Source organism: Talpa occidentalis, unplaced genomic scaffold (genome assembly GCF_014898055.3).
Source record: "Talpa occidentalis isolate TD23 unplaced genomic scaffold, MPIMG_talOcc4v2.1 talOcc4.12, whole genome shotgun sequence".
Classification (NCBI taxonomy): Eukaryota; Metazoa; Chordata; class Mammalia; order Eulipotyphla; family Talpidae; genus Talpa; species Talpa occidentalis.
The window spans coordinates 67,922,866-67,937,168 of NW_023601212.1; the positions used below are offsets into that span (position 1 = coordinate 67,922,866).

General features: G+C 46.5%; 1 protein-coding gene across 1 annotated transcript in view; it reads right to left on the reverse strand.

The window, feature by feature from the left end:
• LMX1A (LIM homeobox transcription factor 1 alpha) overlaps positions 1-14,303 on the reverse strand; it is a 146,916-nt gene that overhangs the window by 63,502 nt on the left and 69,111 nt on the right. The window lies entirely within an intron of this gene.

Sequence of the window (14,303 nt, forward strand, 5' to 3'; positions counted from 1 at the left end):
ATCAAATACTGGATTTCCGCTGCCACCAGCGTCTTTTCTCTCCTCCAGTCCCCTCTGGCCCCATCCTCCCTGGCCACCTGCAGCCTCTTCCAACCTCACTTGCTCCACGAACCCCAGGGGGCCAGCTGCTTTTGTGTTAGCTCCTCTAGTTGGACTGGCGGTGGGCTGGGAGGCAGCTGGCCTGGCCAAAATTCAGCGCACAGGCCATGACGGGGAGGAAGGCCTCAAGTGCAGCATTACCACTGCCTGGCTCTCACCTGGAGAAACTCCCCTGCCAGAGAGCCATGTGGAAGCTACGAGGCAGGCATCAGAGCATGGACCCGGGACCCAAGGGCCCTGAGGGCAACCACTTTGCTCTCTGATGTCTTCATCCCCAAGGCGCCAGGTAGGAGCCCCCTGCATGTGAGAAGCAGGCTCCCCTCTGTCTCTGAGGACCTTTCCCACAGTTTCAGCTTGACGAGCTCAGAAGTTAAGCTTCCACCACCGGTGGTAATGGCTTCAGGGACCCTGGCCCTTCCATTTGTCGATGGGCTCCAAAGCAGAATCGGGAGTCTTTGAACATGGGGTGGAAACTCACCGAATGTGTCCAGCAACATGGGTGATTCCCTGACAGGGACTCTGTGGTCTGTGAAATAAGCCGATGGAGACTCCATCCAGGGGGAAGAGGCCTCATCCCTACAACCCACCACGCTCAGCAAATGTGAGCCAGAGTTGGCTTCCTGTCCCAGTGTGAGCAGCACCAGGGAGCCAGTGTTGTGCCCAGTCCACAACAGCAGCCCAGGAAAGCGTTCCCGGCATGCACGCTGGTTTTCCCTCTTGTATGTACGTTGTTCTACCACTAGGGAACTTAAGACAGGGCCTAAGGGAGAAGCTGGCACTGACCTCCCCTGAGAAAGAGGTGGTACTGCTGCTTGGCTCCTCTGTTCTTTGTGCCTCAGTTTCCCTTTTGGGAAAGCAGGGTCAATGCCAGCTGTCTAGAACAACATTAGTCTAAGAAGTATCTTTAACACCTGCAGAAGTGACATAACACAAACTTCTACTATTACCATCTCTATAATAATAAAAATAATTTGTATTGTTAGTCCTGACAAATGACCATAGTTTGGGCTTAAGCAGCAGTGTCTCTGCACATCAATAAACATATCAACTGCCCCAAAGACTCGAAAGTGGAGATTTGGGGGGAGGGCTCAAGTGAGTCATTTACATGACCCCTTTCCATCTCTTGGTTCCCCTCTCCCCAGGGCGGGCAAGTGCTCGTTTTACTGCCTGGCAACCAGACTGGGACTAAGCTGGCTAAAATATGAGTGTTTTTTTGGCTGGAGTACCAGCGAGCCTGCAGCCCTATGGAGAGAGAAAAATTGAACACACCAGGCCGTGGCTCCAGAAAGGGGAAGAATTAGGCTTCACACCGAGCAGGCTGAACCATGGCATTCTTTAGATAATGCTTAACAAACCCCCAAACAAAGGCAGCCAACTTAGCTGCATGTTCGTAAAATGTATTCTCAGCAGATTCGGGCTTATTGAAGCTCTGAGTTGCTTTGCAGCCAGGTCCCCATCCTAAGCTTCCCGTTTTTCCGTGCTGCTCCTGTTGTCTAAATTCCTACAGATTCTGCCAATCAGAATTCCTCACCTCGGGCTCAGGGGGGCTTAGCAACCAAGGTAAACGGTGATGCTTTTAAATTTGATCCTAACCCTTAAAAACAAACAAGAACTCCTCCCCCCTTAACTCCCCACCAAGCCCAAAGCACCCCACCCTGACAAGACACCATCTAGGCTAGTCCTCAGTGGTTGGGCTGACTTCTGAAAGAAGAGGAGTATAGAGTTTGGGGATCCCCCTCCATGTCTCAGATTCCACTTCAAATGACACCACTCATATTTATTCCATATTATAGCAGGCTGTTTATGACCACAATGCTGACAGCTTGGACTTGAGTTTATTTTTTTGGCTATGCCACTGTCACAATTTTTTTTCAAACACTGGTTATCATTAGTATTATTAGTACCAGGGTACCCACATAGAAAGCCAGCTGGGGAAACTGGTAGCAAGCTTCTATGGTTCAGCCTGCTCTTCTACTACAGAACTTACAGAGCTAGGCAGAAATAGCAAAAGGTACAGAAGCAGGCTTAGATATCTGAGATCAAAACAAACATTATTACATGCTGCTTTCACTCCTCTCTCACACACATATACACACCCCCCCATGGTATCCCATTTATTCCTCACCCAAATGTTGCCGAGGGTCTATGTACTGGATGGGCCTTTTGTGACCATTAGTAGAGAGTAAGAATTTGAGATCTGGAGTCTAAATTGGGGCCTTTCATTTGTACCATCTGCAAATGTGGGGCGATCAACACTGTGCCTACAGAGGACCCCTCTCCACTCCAGGATGAGGCGAATTGGCCCCAGCATCTAGAATCCCAACACCCCTGGCTAATTCCATGAACACAGGCAGGACTCTTGGTTAGCAGCCTTCTCAAGAATATAACAATTCCTATCCCTCACCAAACTCTAGGGTGCTCTAAATGGAATAAGGAGAGGAAAACACTTTCAGGGACTCCAAGAAAGAAGACACAGATATGCACGGTATTAAGCTTTCTAAAAATAATCCCCAGGACTCTCTAATCTTGAAGATTCTTGCAAGTGGCTGCCGGAACCCTCATCTAAATGGAAAAGTCACGGCTGAGAAGGTGCACCTGCCCCAAAGCATAGAGAGAGCAGTGCCCTGCCCTCTGCACACACTCTGCCTGGTCCTCTTCTAACCCCCTGGCTTCCAAGGTCACCTCCAGGTGATGAATCCCAAATCCCTGCTCCAAGGCTCCAAACTCCAAACTCACACCCAGTTGCCTATTTGGCATCACCATCTGGCCAGACATTGAATACATGTTTCAAACATAATATGACCAAACAGAGTTCTTCACCATACCACCCTCTCCTTTCAAGGTGTCCACATGGCAGTTAGGAGTCTTTCCATCCTCCTGGGAATCATCTTTGGTTCCTGTCTACCCTTCCTCCCCACAGTCTAAATCAACCAGACCTGAGAGGCCTCTGAGTTGGTATAGTCTTTCCATTTCTGTCTCCACTGCCACCTCCAGCCCTTGTCTTCCAGCAGCCAAAGTGACCTTTTTAAAATCCAAGTCAGATCTCACCCCTGCCCCTGATGTAAAGCCCCCAGTGGTTCCCCGTGGATTTAGAATAAAATCCAAATCCCCTGCTCTGATTTACAAAATGTCCAGTCTGATTCTCGTCACCAGCTCCAACCTCAACACCACTGTCCCCTCTTCATTCAGCTCCAGCCACTGACTTCTTTCTGTGCCTCAAATATGTCTAAGGTGTTCCCAATATCACCTCTTCAAGGCCATTTCACCTGCCTGGAACATCTTCTTCCTCCCCCATCCTCTTCCTCCTCTTCTTTTACATGGATGGCTCCTTCTGGTTTACAGATCTCAGCCTAAATAGCCTCCTGCAAATTGCATGAATTTATCTTTTTTGATTGCTGAGTAATATTCCATTGTGTATATGTACCATATCTTCTTGATCCAGTCATCCATTTTGGGGCATTTGGGTTCTTCATTCCTGGTTTGTCTCCTCCGACTGGGATGTAACTCATGAGTACAGAAATCATGTCTGAGCGGCAAGCAGAGAGCCCGGAATATAGCAGCCTCTCAAAAAATTTTTCAAATGCATGGCTCTTGTAATCAATACATGCAAACATGAACACACAGTCACAAACATTTCATTTGGAACATAGCAGGTAGGACTGTCCTCATTCTCACTGTCTGCATCTATCCTGTGCCACAAGCTTCTGCTTACTCTATACCTATTATCCCTTTGTTGCCAGGAGGCAGAAGAAAGAAATTGCTGAATAATCATCGCCTCGATTGGCAGGAAGTAAAGAAAAGAGCCAAATTCGCTCCCCTCACCCCAACCTCATCATTACAACCATCCCTATGGTCCATTCAAACACTGGGATTTAAAAACAGTGTTGAGATCAAAAGGCCTGAGTCTGAATCTGAGACTCAGTCACTTACAACACAGGGGACCCCAAACCAGCCCCCCTGACTCTGAACTTTGCTTTTTCTCTTATGGCAGATGAATATAATATCAGCCCTGCCCACCTTACAGGGTTGTAATGAGGAAAAAATAGGTATATGGAGTGCTCTGCACACACTGTGAGGTGTGAGCTACAAATGTAGATTGAGATAAATGGAATTTTCAATGACAGCAAAAATCTACCTGGTTATTGGTTTCATTTGATACCATCTGATCACTTTGGTGCAGCGTGTGCATGGGCTCGGGCTTAGAATCGGAGCTATAGAAGGATGGCTGAGGAGGAATTTTGAAGCATACATCCCAACAACAAACACTGCAGGCTCATTCTGGGAGTCAAAGCTAATATTAAGAGCGGGTGAGCAGGCGGGCAGCCGAGGTCAGAGTTAATTACAGCCAGCGGCATCCTACACGGTGCCGACCCAGGCCCCTCCGCTGGGAACCACACTCTGAATCTGAGCTGGCTGATATTACTGAGCAGTGATTAGAATATGCCCACAGGGCCTTTTAAACTCTCCTCTAGTTAAAGCATTTGTTTTCAGCAAGATTTATGGGCGTGCTGAGCAAGAGCAGGTTTGCCAACACGGAAGTCCTTCCCTTTGTGAGTAGAGCTTCTGCTGCCAAACGAGGTCTGTGCCCCAACACGGGAAGGTGGCCTCCACCTAGGGGTCCCTGCCCAGAGGGAAGAATGTGTGGAGAGATGGCAGGTCCTTTCCAAGTCTCTGACCAGCCTGCAACGACCACCAGAACTAGGAGCCAGGCAGGGAAACACCCCTGGCTGTAGCCTTTAGGACAGCCTCAGTGCCTCAGTCCCTCCATCTGAGAAATGGGGGACAAGAAGCTAGAAGCACACCTGGACAAGCTCAGACAGACAGGGAGTGAGTGATGTTTGGGAGAATATCATCTGCACGTTAGCCACACATCCAAGTGCTCTTCTCAAAAGGAATAAATGTCGTTCCCTGATTTAAATATTAACATAGGACAGGCATCAGGAGCTCCTGGCCAGTTGCAGGGAGGGGTATAGGAGGAAAATAAAAGTATTCTTGCCTCTGCTTCAGAATCATGGCCCATCACACACCTGGAAGGAAATTCACGGGTGGAATAAGTTGTGCAGAAACTCCAGGCCCACATACCTACCCTGCTGGGTAGTCGGGACTCTGTGAGACAAGTCTCACCCACACAATGAGATGTTAGCCCAGACTGTGTCTCACATTCCATTCGGTTCTAAACACCAGGATTCCACAATTCTTTTTATCCTGACCGTGACACCCATAAAATCAGCGACCATTCCCAAAAGAAATCAGGGACAGCTCAGAGGCGCGACAGACTTTTTCTGGCCTTCGGGAGCTCTGGATCTCAGGGTTGTCTAGGAGCACAGGGCCCTTGCCCAGAGCACAAGAGAAGGCCTCCACCTCCCGGTGAACACACGCCTGCAGACTTCCTCATGGAAGATGATGCAGAGCTGTGGGGACCAGCTGCTTGCCACCTCCGCCAAGGACCAAAGGAAAAGGGTCTTGCTCAGCCCGCCAGGCTGGCTCTTAGGCTAGAAGTAGGGAGGCATTCCTAGCCAAGAGGGCTTATTAGCCACAGCACCAGCTCACTCAGAGAAGCAGAGAGAGCTTTTCCAGTAAGCTGTCATTGGCCTGACAGGCACCGGTCCATCTGGGATGGCTCAATTGTCCAGGGATGGAAGTGAGGAGGCAGGCAGTGGGGGACAAGCCCCTTTGCCAGCCCTGCTGTGCTGAAACCTCGAGTTGGTCAGAGTATGCACTAGCTACTTAGAAAAAGTACAGTCCCTCTCCTTAGCCAGTAAAGAAAATATCCCAGGACTACGTCTCTGCCTCCAAGAAGTGTTCTGAGAGTTTATGAGGTTGTGTCTAAAAGTCACTAAAGTAATGATAATATCATACTATAAAGAAAATTTGACAGCAATTCTTTTTTTAAGGTAATTTTTTTAAGATTTATTTATTTATGCATACAAGAACCGGGGTACAGGCCAGAGATGTGGTGGGTGAGAGGATTCACCAGAGACAGAGCAGGGAGCAGAATAAGCAGATTAACTGAAATCTGCTGAGGGGAGCAGTGGGTGAGTCAGGAGAGGTCTGCCACACCATGTGGGTTCCTCCCTGGCCAGGAATCGAACTCACGCTGCAGTGGCTATGGACAGCCTCACAGTGCTGTGTCCCAACTCCTTGCGCCACCAGGGAGGCCCAATTCTTACATACTACAGAGTCCAAGGCATGCCTTACCTTAGGTTCTCCATCTCTCTGCCCCTTCCCATCACCCAAACTAGGTTAAAATCCAGGAGGCAAATACAATGGGAATTAATATTAACACTAGGATAATAGAAAAAATAAATCAAGATAGTCCCACCATATTTATCTTGGTAATAGGAAGCACAGGAGCTTTAAGAATGCAAACTATTAGTTGTCTGAATGACCTCCTAATCTACTGCCCACTCAGCTGCCACAGGTAGTACAGGGTGGACTTCCTTTCATGAAATTCATTTGATCCAGCATCATCCATCATATCTTAAAGACGGACTATGATTAGTGACTTTAGAAATCCTTCCACACACGAGGATTTCATTTCTCTAAGAGGCTGAGTGCTCCCCTCTCCACTGTTGGGAGGTAAATGGAGGATGGACTTAAAAAGAAAGAAACCCAAGTTCAAAATATAACCTGCTAAAAAGGAAAATGACAAAATCGGTGAGAACTGGGCTTCAGAGCAGATTATACCTGTGAGTTCTCTTGTGCCTTGTATTCCAGAGCACTGGTTTACTCCAGTTATCTCTGGGGCAGGGCACAGCATGCAAGTGGGTCCCTCTTCCCAGGTCTCCCACTCCAAACATCCCAGGCTCTAACAGTGTCACTTCATGTACCTCTCAGTCCAGCCTCCTGTAAGGGCCACACCTGGCCCCTGAGCCAGCACCCCAGGAAGAAAATAAAGTCTTGCTGAGAAACCATCTACGCCCAACAAATCTAGAAACAATTAGAGGAAGATTATTCACATTCCAAAATGCATCCCATAACAACAGCAAACCTATTGCCATTTTTCTCTAAATAGCCTTTTTACTTTAAATATCTGATGTATAGACAATTTCCCAGGAATGTCACTCTTATGGAAATCAGGGTGCTTCTGTCCTGAGAATGAACTCCCAGCCTGGGTCCCTTGTTTGGCAGTAAAGCTATAGCGTCGGACTGAGTTATTCATTAACTTCCTGTATGAAAACCGAATAATAAAACTGAAGTGTGTTAAACAAATCCAGATGAGGAGGTTTAAATCACCTCCAAGTCACTAGGCTTAAAACCGCTGTCATTTCCCCTGGAACAAATACGCTCTACCTTGCTCTAGCACCACGTTATTAAATGGAGATAACAATATTTATGCCCATCCCAGGGGGGACTGGATGGACAGCTCTCCCGGACAGGGCCAGCAGGGAGGATGAATTGACAGGCAGTGGGGGAACCAGGAGGTGGTCCCCTGAGTCCCCTCCCAGTCCCGTGATTCCAAAACAAGCGCAGAGATTAGGGGCAGAAAGGTGTCTCGGGATGAGAAGTGTCGTGTGGAAAAGCCAGAAACGTTTCTGTGACCAGCGCTGGGAGTCAAGCCCTTCGCCCTCTGTAACAACCACTTAGCTGTTATTTCTCCCCGGGGATGTAAGTGTGAGCGAACAGCAGGCAGCTGTCTCCTCCGCTCTGGCTGCCACCAGGAGCTTCGTGGCAACGTGCGGTCAGTCTAGCAAGGCCCTCCTGGGCCAGTCCTGCAAGCAGTGAAGATGTGGTTAAAGATTCCAATTCTGGTGGGATCCCATGTCTCCTAGGTTACAGCTGAGGACTGTGTTTCCCTTTATTACAACAGAAAATGTGTGTTCTCCAGGGACTATTCAAACATCTGTATAGATACACTGTGTGTGTGTGTGCTGTGCACACACAAGCACACCCGAGCCTCTGCTCGCACACACTCAGATAGCAGCAGCCATCACGACCCAGCTCCTCAAAGAGCCCTCTTCAGATGTTCAAAATACGCAGCGCTTCACTGCGTCCCAACAGTCAGCTGGCTACAGATGCACAGTGGTGCCGCTGCATTTGATGCAAACAGTCTCAGAACTCTAATTAAAATAGAGGAAGTGATCTCTTCCTCAAATTTCCTTTCGATTTAACTCCATAAAAATCACTAGGTAATATCCAATTGGCAGGGAGAATCATTGGAGCTAGCAGCTGGGCTGAGCCGACAGAGCAAACAGACTTCTGGTTCCCACTGGGGGAGTCTTAGAAAACATCCCCCCTAGAGACACGGACTTCCTCACCCTCGGCCTCCACCTAATCTTCTGTGGTTACACTGATGAAGTTATGGCTGTGTGTCCATCTGGAGCTGGGAGGAGGAGGGGTATTGTTCATACACCTTAAAAACCACTGACCCAAAGTCACTGAAATGTGTGCTCCACCAATTTCTCTGATTGTTGAGAGAAAATGAAAGCAATCTTCCTGCTTTCCCCGCAAGCACAGAGCACTCACATCTCATTCTCTCTACTAGCGATCCTTCCTTTGATAACCCATGTGCTAGGGAGCCCTCTAACCCATATTTTGGGCCATTTGTCTCCCGAATCTTGCCAAAAAGTCAGATGCAAAGCACCCCAGGAGCAATTAGAAATCCCTTCTGAAGAAATGTTACTAAAACTCCTTGGTCTCAAATCTCAGCTATGTCTCCACCATCACACACTTGAAATATTCAATATATAAAGGTATTCATGTTTCCAGGGTCTCAAGCCTCAGGGCTGCCCATGAGAATGCCTTTAAGTGCACCCAGTACCATGAAGAGCTTAGGGCAGTGTAGGTGCCCTGAGTGCCAGGAACACTGGGTGCAGGGCAGAGGCTGATGGGGGTGGAGTGTCAGCCACTCTGAGTCCTAATGTCTAGAAAGAGTGGTCCATCTCGGAAGGCAACTGTGGCTAAGCATCCAGTGGACCCTTGGACAACACAGGTTTGAACTACACGAGACCACATATAGGCAGACATTTTTTTTCCCAAAAAACATCTCCATAAGTTCCACATTCATGGATTCAAGGAAATGCAGAACTCACAGAGCTAGGGAGTCAACTCAGTAAATGGAGCATGCGGGCATTTTGGTATCTGAGGGGGAAGGGTGAGCACAACTCAGCTCCATCCTTGCCAAAGGTGCCCTGAACATGGCAAACTCTGAAGCCACTCATACCTTTAAGCCCTCAGTGGTCACCATGAGGATCGGCCAGTGGCCAAGATGCACTTGGTCTGGGCAGCTTTCAATCCCAGCCGGCACATTAGAATTGTCTAAGTTTCTTCAAAGATGACAAGGCACAGGTCTTACGGCCCTTGTGACCAAAATGTTCTAAAGCAAATCTGGGGGTGAGCCGCACAGGACAGGTGCAGGGAAAGCTGAGCTCAATGACAGACCTGGGCCTCCCTTTCAGTCCATGCAGATGGCACCCCTGGACCAGATGCATCAAGCCCTCAGTTTATGGGCCCTGTAAGTGGACGTCATGTTGCACCCAGCCCCCGCCGCCCATCGAAGCTGACAAAGGCCTGCTGTCGTCCTGTCCTAGGGCCATGGTGACAGTGTTCCACAGACATGGTGTCTTGGAACCACAGAGATGTAATAATCCCTCACCAGGTCAGGGATCAGTGAGGGACCCTAGGGGTCAGTGTTTCCCTAGATTGCAGAGTAGGCATCAGCAGGGCCATGCTCTCTCCACAGGCTTTAGGGAAGCATCTGCACCTCGCCTCTTTCAGCCCCTGGTGTTGGCTAACATTCCATGTCTTGTGGCCACATCACATTAACCTGCTTCTGTTTTTACACACGTGGGCATGTGCATGTGTGAGAGAGAGACAGCTCCATCTTCTGCCTCTAAGAACACGTGTAACCATATTTAGTGCCCTCCTGGACAATGCAGGATCATCTTGTCTCAAGATCTTTGATTTAATCATATCTGCAAAGACCCTTTTTCCAAATAAGCTCACATAGACAGGTTGCAAGGACCTGACATCTTTGTGGGACATTTTCAGCCCATCACACCTACTGTGGGTTAATATCAGGCTCAGTGTTGAGAACATGGCAGGTAAGATCTTTTGAGCCCTTAAGGAATGTCAAGAACTAGACACACACACTGATAAGAGACATTAGAACAGTGCTTCTCAAAGCGAGGTCCCTGGACCAACAGCATCATCCAGGAAATCATTCCCCTTTGCTGCACCTTCTGAATCAGAAACTCAGGCTTGAAACCCGGAAATTTGTATTTATCAAGCCTATTCTAACAAGTTCATTCTGAGGCACAAAATTGAGAACCACCACTGGACTAGAGGTTATGGAGTTCCTTTACTCTAGTGTTTTTTCCCCAACGTATCTCCCCCACTATGTGAAAGTAAAACATTCCTATAAAAGTAATCCTAGCCTGGGGGGCTCCCTGGTGGCACAGAGGTTAAAGTCTCAGCACAATGAAGCTATCACCAGCCACTGCAGTATGAGCTCAATCCCTGGCCAGGGAGCTGACCCACAAGGTGCAGCAGACCTCTTCTGTCTTACCCGCTGCTCCCCTCAGCAGTGTATTTCAGTAGATCCACCTGTTCTGCTCCCCACTCTATCTCTGGTGAATCCTCTCACCATCACCACCCTGTACCTCTGGCCTAGACTCCAGTTCTTGTATGCATAAATGAATAAATCTTTTATTTTTAAAAGAGTAATCCTAGCCTGAAATGGTATAAAGTGAAGAATCAACTACTATTAATTTATTTGGAAAAATTTGTGAGTATTCCTAGACCCAAAAATAATCCACCAAATGATACCAAGTAACACATCAAACCTAAAATCGCACTCACATATAATAAAAGCAGGAACAATGTGATAAACACTCAGGCTGTACAAAGTATCGCCCAGAAAGGAGTTCGGTTATTCTCACCGCTCCCAGGGCCACTACCTCTAGAACAGCTGCTGCCAAACCAACCCTGACTGCTAGTTTCACTATTGTCTTGAACTCTCAAACACCAGGAGCTACCCATATCTCTGCTAAATTTATAAGTTTCTGCTTAAATATCACTGTAAGTTCCATTGCTCACAGTTAAAATGGTTAGATATAGCTCCAACTTGCCAATAAAAGAATTGCTATTGCAGTCACCCTACAATCTCCAGACATCAATCCCCTCCACCTTAGCAACAGTTCCAATATGTACCGTATAACCAAGTGGTATTGGGTAGAGCCAATACCCTCTACCTTACCAAAAGTTCCCATGTGTGGGCCTGTGCTAGAGTAACTCAGCAGCCAATGACCGAAAGCCCACTCCTGGCCACAGTGCTGTCCTGGGCACTGCAGAGGACCCGAAGGGATAAAATGCACAAGGGCAGGATTAAGGGTATAACCATCAGGATGAACAAAGTCGTCTCAAATGTGTAAAACACTGATGTGAAGCAGCATCAAATACCTGTACTTGGCTGACAGGCAAAGAGAGGGGTTCAAGGCAGGTTTTGCCTCTTCCCATTGATGTGATGTAATATACCAGCTGAATGAATGGGACCCTCACTTTACCGCTCCCTGCTTTGGATCCTTCTACTAAAAGATGAACCCTGTGAACTGGGCAATGTCTAACCATCTATGACTTACACGGCCAAGAATGCTATCTGAATACAAAACAATGGCAATATACACAATGGAATATTACTCAGCAATCAAAAAAAGATAAACTCATGCCATTTGCAGCAACATGGATAGAGCTGGAAGGGATCATGCTCAGCGAAATAAGCCAGAAAAAAAAAGAAAAATACAGATGGTCTCACGCATAGCAGGAATTTAGAAAACCAAAATAAGGGACCAGGTAGTGGTCCCTTATAATACTAATTATAATAAAGTAAAATAAAAATCAACAAGTAACTATAAACCAGAGACACACTACCAGGGCGGTGTGGGGGCCAGGAAGAAGAGGAATTAGGGCCAAAATGGGGGGGAGTGGGAATTGTATGGAGAATATAACCAAAATGAAAATGCATACATTATGCAAAAATGAAAAATGATCTAAGAATTATATAAAATAAAATAAAATATTTAAAAAATAAAATGAACAATGATGTAAAAAATAAAAATTAAATTTAAATAAATAAATCTTAAAAAAAAATAATGGCAATGCCTAACCTGGAAAGTGAGTTTGCAGCAAGTGTTGCTTTAATCATTTGAGTAATTTAATCCTTACTTCAAACGCTTGAGGTAAAAGTCTGTCATCATCTCCATTGTACACATGAAAAACTGGTTTGAGAAGTTAAATAATCTTTCTCAAATCGTAACTCTAATAGGTGGTACGGCTAGGATTTGAACCTGTACTCTTCTTTTTTAATTATTATTTTTTAATTTTATATATTTTATATCATTTTTCTTTTTTTTTTTAATAGAGGCATGTTTTTTATTTATTTGTTTGTTTGTTTGTTTTGTTTATACAAGCACTGGGTACAGTCAGAAGTGCGGGAGGGTGAGAGAATTCACCAGAGCCAGAGTGGGGAGCAGAGCAGGCAGAAGGACCAAAGTACACTGCCGAGAGGAGCAGCGGGCGGCAGGAGAGGTCTGCGCGCCATGTGGGACCCTCCTCTGGTGGCCGGGGAGCAGCCAGGGATCGAACCGGCACTGCAGAGGCTGCGGGCAGCTTCGCAACCCAGCGCTCAACCACTGCGCCACCGGGGAGGCCCCTATTTTATATCATTTTTCATTTTTGCACAATGTATGCATTTTCATCTTGGTTATAGTCCCCATACAATTCTCATCCCCCCCTGTTTTGATCCTACTCCCTCCTCCCCCACTCCCCATAGTGTGTCTCTGGTTTATAGTTGCTTGTTGATTTTGATTTTTACTTCATTATAATTAGTCTTTTTTCTCTGGTCCCTTATTTAGGTTTTCTAAATTCCTGCTATGAGTAAGACCATCTGGTATTTTTCTTTTTCTTTCTGGTTTATTTTGCTGAGCATGATCCCTTCCAGCTCCATCCCTGTTGCTGCAAATGGCATGAGTTTATCTTTGTTGATTGCTGAGTAATATTCCATTGTGTATATGTACCACATCTTGATCCAATCATCTATTTTTGGGCATTTGGGTTGTTTTCATGGCTTAGCTATTATAAATAGAGCAGCTATAAACATAGGGGTGCAGATGCCCTTTGGAATTAATGATTCTGTGTCCTTTGGGTAAATACCTAGGAATGGAATTGTTGGATCATATGGAAGCTCCATCTTTAGCAGGTTGAGGAATCTCCACAAAGCTTTCCATAGTAGTTGGACCAGTTTGCACTCCCACCAGCAGTGCAGGAGAGTTCCTTTTACTCCACATCCTCACCAACATTTGTTGTTGCTAGTTTTTTTAATATGTGCCATTCTCACTGGTGTAAGATGGTATCTCATTGTAGTTTTGATTTGCATTTCCCTGATTACAAGTGATGTTCAACATTTTTTCACATGCCTATTGGCCATTTGCATTTCCTCTTTGGAGAAGTTTCCTTTTAGCACTTCTGCCCATTTTTTTAAAGATTTATTTATTTATTTGTTTGTTTATACAAGCACTGGGTACAGTCAGAAGTGCGGGAGGGTGAGAGAATTCACCAGAGTCAGAGCGGGGAGCAGAGCAGGCAGAGGGACCGAAGTACACTGCTGAGGGGAGCAGCGGGCGGCAGGAGAGGTCTGCGCGCCATGTGGGACCCTCCTCCAGTGGCCGGGGAGCAGCCGGGGATTGAAACGGCGCTGTAGAGGCTGCGGGCAGCTTCGCAACCCAGCGCTCAACCGCTGCGCCACTGGGGAGGCCCTTCTGCCCATTTTTTGACTGGATTATTTACTTTGTTTTTGTTGAGTCTCATCACTCTTTGTAGATTTTTATGATCAGTCCTTTATCATTAGTGTTGTGTGCAAAAATTTTCTCCCAATTGGTGGGGTGTCTCTTTGTTTTGGTTACTGTCTCTTTTTCTGTACAGAAGCTCTTTAATTTGATGTAGTCCCAGCTGTTTATCTTTGCCTTCACTATTATTGCTTTGGGTAATGAGTCTTTAAAGATATTACTGAAGTGTATGTCATGTAGTGTTTCACCTATATTTCCTTCTATATATTTTATGGTTTCAGGTCTTATGTCTAGTTCTTTAATCCATTTTGAGTTGGTGTTTGTGCATGGTGTGAGGTAGTAGTCAAGCTTCATTCTTTTGCATGTAGTGACCCAGTTTTCCCAGCACTATTTATTGAACAAACTTTCTTTGCTCCATTGCAT